This window comes from Saccopteryx leptura, chromosome 13 (genome assembly GCF_036850995.1).
Source record: "Saccopteryx leptura isolate mSacLep1 chromosome 13, mSacLep1_pri_phased_curated, whole genome shotgun sequence".
Taxonomy (NCBI): domain Eukaryota; kingdom Metazoa; phylum Chordata; class Mammalia; order Chiroptera; family Emballonuridae; genus Saccopteryx; species Saccopteryx leptura.
The window spans coordinates 15,250,914-15,256,919 of NC_089515.1; positions in this window are offsets into that span (position 1 = coordinate 15,250,914).

The following is a 6,006-nucleotide window of genomic DNA, read 5'->3' on the forward strand; positions in this document are numbered from 1 at the left end:
GGATAAACTATTTCCTGTTTACAAAAGTAGCTCCTGAAATGACAATATAGGAAAAGAGGGAAAGATTGTGTAAAGGGTTTCTTAAGTTTCTCTGAACCTTTTCTGGGAGATCTGACGCCTGGTTTCTAATTCAGCTGCAACTGTGTCCAAACAGGTCAGGGTGAGGGGAGCAGCTAGTTGCCATGGCCCACTGAACAGCAAATCCCGGAGCTCGGCAGAATCCCAGAAACCCGTTCTCTGACTAGACCCCACATACTCTTCTTGGACACCCTACACAAACAAATACGTACCAGTAGTTAATAATGATCCGATGCTTCTTTTGTGATGTTTCACCCAGAAGTGTTGGAAGTTCTGCTCTGGAAATGGCATGTCCCTTTAACTTGAGTGGCTTTTTCTAAGCTTTAAGACATTCTTCTCTCCTGAGACTCAGTCACAACTCCCCTACTCTCTCTAAACCTAGGAACCCATCCATACTGTCCTTAGGGCTTGAGTGGCAATCTCCTTTCAACGACAAGAGAAAGGTTCTCTGGTGAGACTCTGCATCTGATCACACGAAAAACAACTTGCCTTCAAAACAAAACAAAGCAGAACAAAAAAAATAAGTCAAGCGTCTCTCTGAGCACCTTGCAAACCTAAAATCTCCCAGTTCCAAAACTCAGAGTCGGGAGGTGGTGAGAGGCGACAGAATCGCCTCCAGCTGCCTGAGCTCTCCCAACAACCTCTCCTGACCCCACAAGCCAATCCCTCAGCCCTATCCCATGCGACCAGCAACGACCTCTAGCAGTGTGGACCTTCACAGCCACACGTCTCAGAGCCAGAGGTGGCTTAAGCCAGATGTGCATGTGAAACAGCTGAGCTGGTAAAACACTGAAGGGCCTTTTTTATTATTATTGTTAATACCTCTTGTTAAACACGTTTTCCCTGAGACCTCGCACTATCTATTGCTTTTTTTTTTTTTTTTTTTTTAGGCTTAGTGAGGTGAACTACCTTTCCCCCATAGACCTCCCCTGCAAATTGCTTTTCAATAATCCCAATGCAACCTGCTGGCAGCCGTATTCCGTATGACAATGCAGCTTGCAGATGCATCACCTGCAATTATAACTCTGGCTTTGATGTAAGACCAATTTAAAGATAGCGAATCTGGGTCTAATTAAGGCAGCTCCAGCTCAGACTGATAAGGGCCACCTTCATTACAGCCCACGTGAGCCGAGAGCCTCCCAAAGACTCAGGAGTCCGTTGGGAATATGTCCCCGGCATTTCAAAGCGCGTTTCATTGAAAAACAGGATCCTGGCCTCTGCATTTGCTTCCACGGACTCATTAGCAGAGTTTTCACTTCCTACATTGGTCTACCCCTGCACAAACATTTCTCCATGTTGAAAAGGGACAATGACAGAGGGAGGTCCCACAGTGGAAGAGGTTTACTCTGGGTCAATCCAGCGATGTCACCCCCTGCTAAAAACCCTCCCGTGGGGTCCCACTGCTTTAGAATAAAATCCCACATCCTTGCCATGGCCCTCGGACAGGGAAGGGCTTGAGCCCCATCCGGGAGTCAGCCTTTCTCACTGCCCACTCCCCTGGGGCCTGGCATTCAGCCCGCAGGTCTTATTTCTGCTCCTTGACCTCACCGCACTATTTGTACGTTTGCTGTTCCCTCTGCCTGGGGTCTTGTCCTCTCTGCACGTGGCTAGCTGGCTCCTTCGCACTGTCTCAGACCCAACATCACCTCCTAGGAGAGGTCTTCCCCACCCGCTCTATTTACAGTGACCCTATTTGTCCCCAATTTCTTCCCGTTTCCTTCCCTGGGACCATCTTCTCATTCACATTTTTTCAGTTTGGGGAGTTTCTCTAAGCAGAGTTCTGGGGGAAGTTCCCCGGTAGCTAGCTAGCACTGCCTGAGTAGGCACTCAAGAAAAAAATCATAAAATGAGTAATTGACAAAAGACCAATGGGGGGGGGGGGAGACCAATGGCCCCCAGTCAATGGGCTGGTTCTTTTCTGCAAAGTTACTGTCCCCAGAGCTGCGCAGAGTGTAGAGAAGTCACTTTCTGTCACCGTATATTTGTCTCTCTGCCCCCTCTCCCTGAGAACCATTTCACTTCTGTCTGTGTCCACGAGTTCCAGTTTTATCTCCCACCTGTGTGTGAAATCAGGTGGTTCTTAGCTTCTCCCGATTTACTTCTTTCACTTAGGAGAATGTTCTCAAGGTCCAAAGGATAGACATTTCTAAAAGCACTCATGGCAGTGGTGGCTGAACTTGAACCAGCCCTCCCTGGCAGTGAGCCGCACCCGGGGGATGTCATCATTTTGGCTCCTGGCTCTGTCTACACGAAGAGTCTTAAGGCCAAGTTTAGAAGCGTAATGAAGATGATGCTGGTGATTATGTCTAACATTTACTGAGTGTATACCATGTGCCATGTACTGTTTGAAATGCTGTGCACACTTTATGTCATTTAGTCCTCACAACAACCCAAAGAGCTAGGTACTGGTTGTATTCCCATTTTACGGACAGGAAAATGATGTTCAGAGAGGTTAAGTAACTTGCCCTGAGTCACACAGCTACTAGTGCTTGGGTAGTCCAAGTCCTGTTCCATCTCTACATCCTGATTCACTCACCCCTAATTTGTCCTATTTTTCATCTGAAGGTCTCAGAAGCCAGGCCTGGCTCCCCATAGTTGTCGGAGGAAGATTCCAGAGCCACAGCGGATGTTTCTGCAAATCCGTGGGCATACAATTAGTTCACAGGGATGAGGCAGGCGGCTCAGTGCCCTTCCCCACCCACGCTGTGCACACTAATGAGCTGAGTCTGAGAGCGGAGGCCGTGGTTATGGAGGCAGCTGGGCCTGGGGGGCCCGGGGCTGCCTCCCCGGCCGGCTGTGTAAGTGAGTTCACACTCAGGCGGCCCACTCTATTGGGTGTTTCTCTGCTTAAAAATCACGGGGATAAAATGTTTCCTTCTCTATAGTCAGGGCATGTTCTAGGCCCTTCAGGGGGCCTTTGAAAAAGGGCTGATTTTGTATTTAAGAGTGAAGCGTGGTTATCAAGAATTTTTAATATATTCTTCAGCAATTGAGAGATGACACTCGCCTCAGAAGCTCCTGAAAGAGATACCTCCGAAGGGATTTCGAGGCACCCCAGGGAAGAGGGAGCTTGGGTCCAGGCTCTTCGGCAAAGGAGCAGCAACCCTTGCGGGGGTGACGTCACAGGACGGAAGCCTGCTTTTGGGAAAGTGGGGGGAGCAGAGCGCAGAGGGACAGGCTCACAGCTGGTAAGGCGGTGTGGTCAGCTGTCCAGAGGGCCTCGGGGTACACTTAGTGGGCGCTCCTTCCATCCTTCCCTGGCACCTCCCTGCCCCTGGGCTTCCTACCTGCCTTAGAAAGTAATTTTGTAGGTCCTGACATAAGGACACCAAGTGAACTCCAAGGCAGAATTTCTGCCCAGGAGGACTTAGGGGAAGTGAATCATGATATTTGGGGTGGTGTGAGGGAACCTTGTTTCTACCCAGCACACATGTTGGAGGTGAGAATAGACAGGCTGGCATTACCCTTAGGCTCCCCAGGACCACCCAGGGTCAGTCCCCCCCGAAGCATCCTCTTCATGGCACTTGAAAGAAGAAGCCCAAGTGGGTGTCCCTGCAAAGCTGCCACCTCTTGGTGAGGGCCGTGGGGGGACGGGGCTGGGGGCGGGGTCGAGCTGGAGAAATCCATGGCATTTATAGGAAACCTCTTTATGTCACATCCTCCAGGGGACTTGGAGGCTCACCCACCTGTGCAGAGCTGGAAAAACCAATTCAGGCAAAGAGCCAGGCAATTAATGGCGAAGACCCAAGCCCAGTTAAAATACTTGTTTTCCTGAAGAATCTAATCAATTCAGTCAAGGTGATTGATTGTCCTTCCCTAAAGGGCAATGGAAAGCAGCATCCGACCTAGGTGACGTCTGTGTTCTAGAAGTTTCCCCAGCCATTGTCTGCAGGGGAGGCACAGCAATTCCCCAGATAGAAAGCAAGGACAGCTTTATTTTTATTTTTTTAACAGAAAAGCTTAGAAAAGAGAGGGTAACGCCTATTGGAGTGCCGCTGCCCACCTCTGCCCTCCAAGCTTTCCCTAGGCCAGCTGGGAAGCTTCTGGAACCAGCCCTCTGCATGCTCAGAGCAGTCAACGTTCTGACGACAGGTCTCACACAGCGATTTGAACCGAAAATTATAGTTTCTGATCTTAAGGTCAGTCATTGAATTGACTGTAATTTTTATTAACAGGAAAATAACGGTAATTTTGTGTTTCAACAGAGAGGGATGGAAGAAGAACATATGACTCACAATCGTTTGAAAAGGTAATAAAAATCTTAAAAAGGAGGGGCAGAGATTCAACGACTCAGTCATTTCCTATGAACAGGTCATGCACCTGTACGAAACATAAAAATTGGATAACATACAGGTGAATAATTGTAAGTAAATAAAGAAGACAGGACGTAGGTAAAATCACTTATATCCCAAAGATGGGAGGGGCACTGTGTTGTCATGGGAGTGGGGTGGTGTCTAACACTGAAAGGTTAAACAAATGGGACAAGTATCTGTGCGCTAATTCTTCCCCAAATTCGGATAACTGGAGCTGCAAAGTGCATTGTCCTAAATGGGCAGAAGGCCTGTTTTAGGGGGTTCCTGTGGGGTCGTAATCTGCCAGCAGCTGCTTGACTCCCAGTTAGAGCCCCTGGCAGGGCACAGGCGAGAGAGGGGGCGACAAAAGGTTATTGATTTTGTCTGTCTTCTGTGCATTGGAAAAGCTCTTCAAAATTTCTAATGCTTCCTTCCCAGATCGTTAGCTGAGTCTTCAGGTATCGTCAATATTTTCAACTTAGGAGAGAAAAGAGCCAAGTCAATGCCATTGTCCGGCATCTTTTCATATGGAAACTTTCCATTACATAACCGCATGGCGAATTCTCCCTCCTCAGCCAGGGCTGTCCCCTGGCCTGAAGCATGGAGCCTGCACAGCCTGCTTGACATTCGAAACCCGCTCTGTGCACGCTTCAATCTCCCCGTGGAGGCCACACTGTGCTTACAGGACAGCAGGACCCAGCACGGGTTCAGGGGTGTCTCCCTGGGTGGAGACCAAGGACACACAGCTCGCTTGTTTGATGTGCAGTGTCATGCAGCCCCCAAGCCCCATGCTGGGCAGAAGGTGCTGGCGACATTGAACACTAGATGTATGTGTTCACTGGGAACTTGTAAACACCCGGTGCCACCTGTCCTGACCCTGAAGTGGCCCTCCACGGTGTGACCGCTGCTTGACCCTGAGTTCACTGACTTGGGCACAAGTCTGGGTCTCAGTAGCCTCATCTCTCAAGTACATTTAAAGAAAATAGTTTCCAAGGTGACCCCAGAAGGTCCCTTCTGGAGACTGTATTAGTCACCTGTGGCTGCCGCAACAAGTCGCCACAAACTGGGTGGCTTAAGACACCAGGAGTTAGTTTGCTCACAATCCTGGAAGCCAGAAGCCCAAAGTCCAGGTGCTGGCAGGCGTGCTCCCTCTGAAGGCTTCGGGGAGGATCTTCGCCAGCCACTCCTCGCTGTGGCAGCGGCCAGGTCCTCGGTCATCCTGGGCGGGTACCTGCGTCACTCCGCCCTCCGCCTCCGTCCTGCCCTGCTCTGCCCTGTGTGTCTGTCTCTGGGTCCACATTTGCCCTTCTCTGAAGGCCCCAGTTATTGGATCAGCATCACCCTGACCCAGTATGACTTCATCTCATCTTGATTATATCTGCAAAGCCTGTTTCCAAAGACGTGACCTTCGGTGTTGCTAGAGGTTAGGACTTCCTTTATCTTTTAGGGAAGATGCTATTCCACCCAGTCCAGAGACTGTGCATTTTCTTTCCATTGCACTGAGCTGTGGACTTGGAAGCAGAACTTGGCATTCGTGTTGGTGTCAAGGTGACCACAAGTGCTGTCCAGAGCATGCATCTTGTCTTTCAGGCCAAGGGAAAAGTTCTTCCACCTCTGCTGAAGAGTCAGGGCTTCT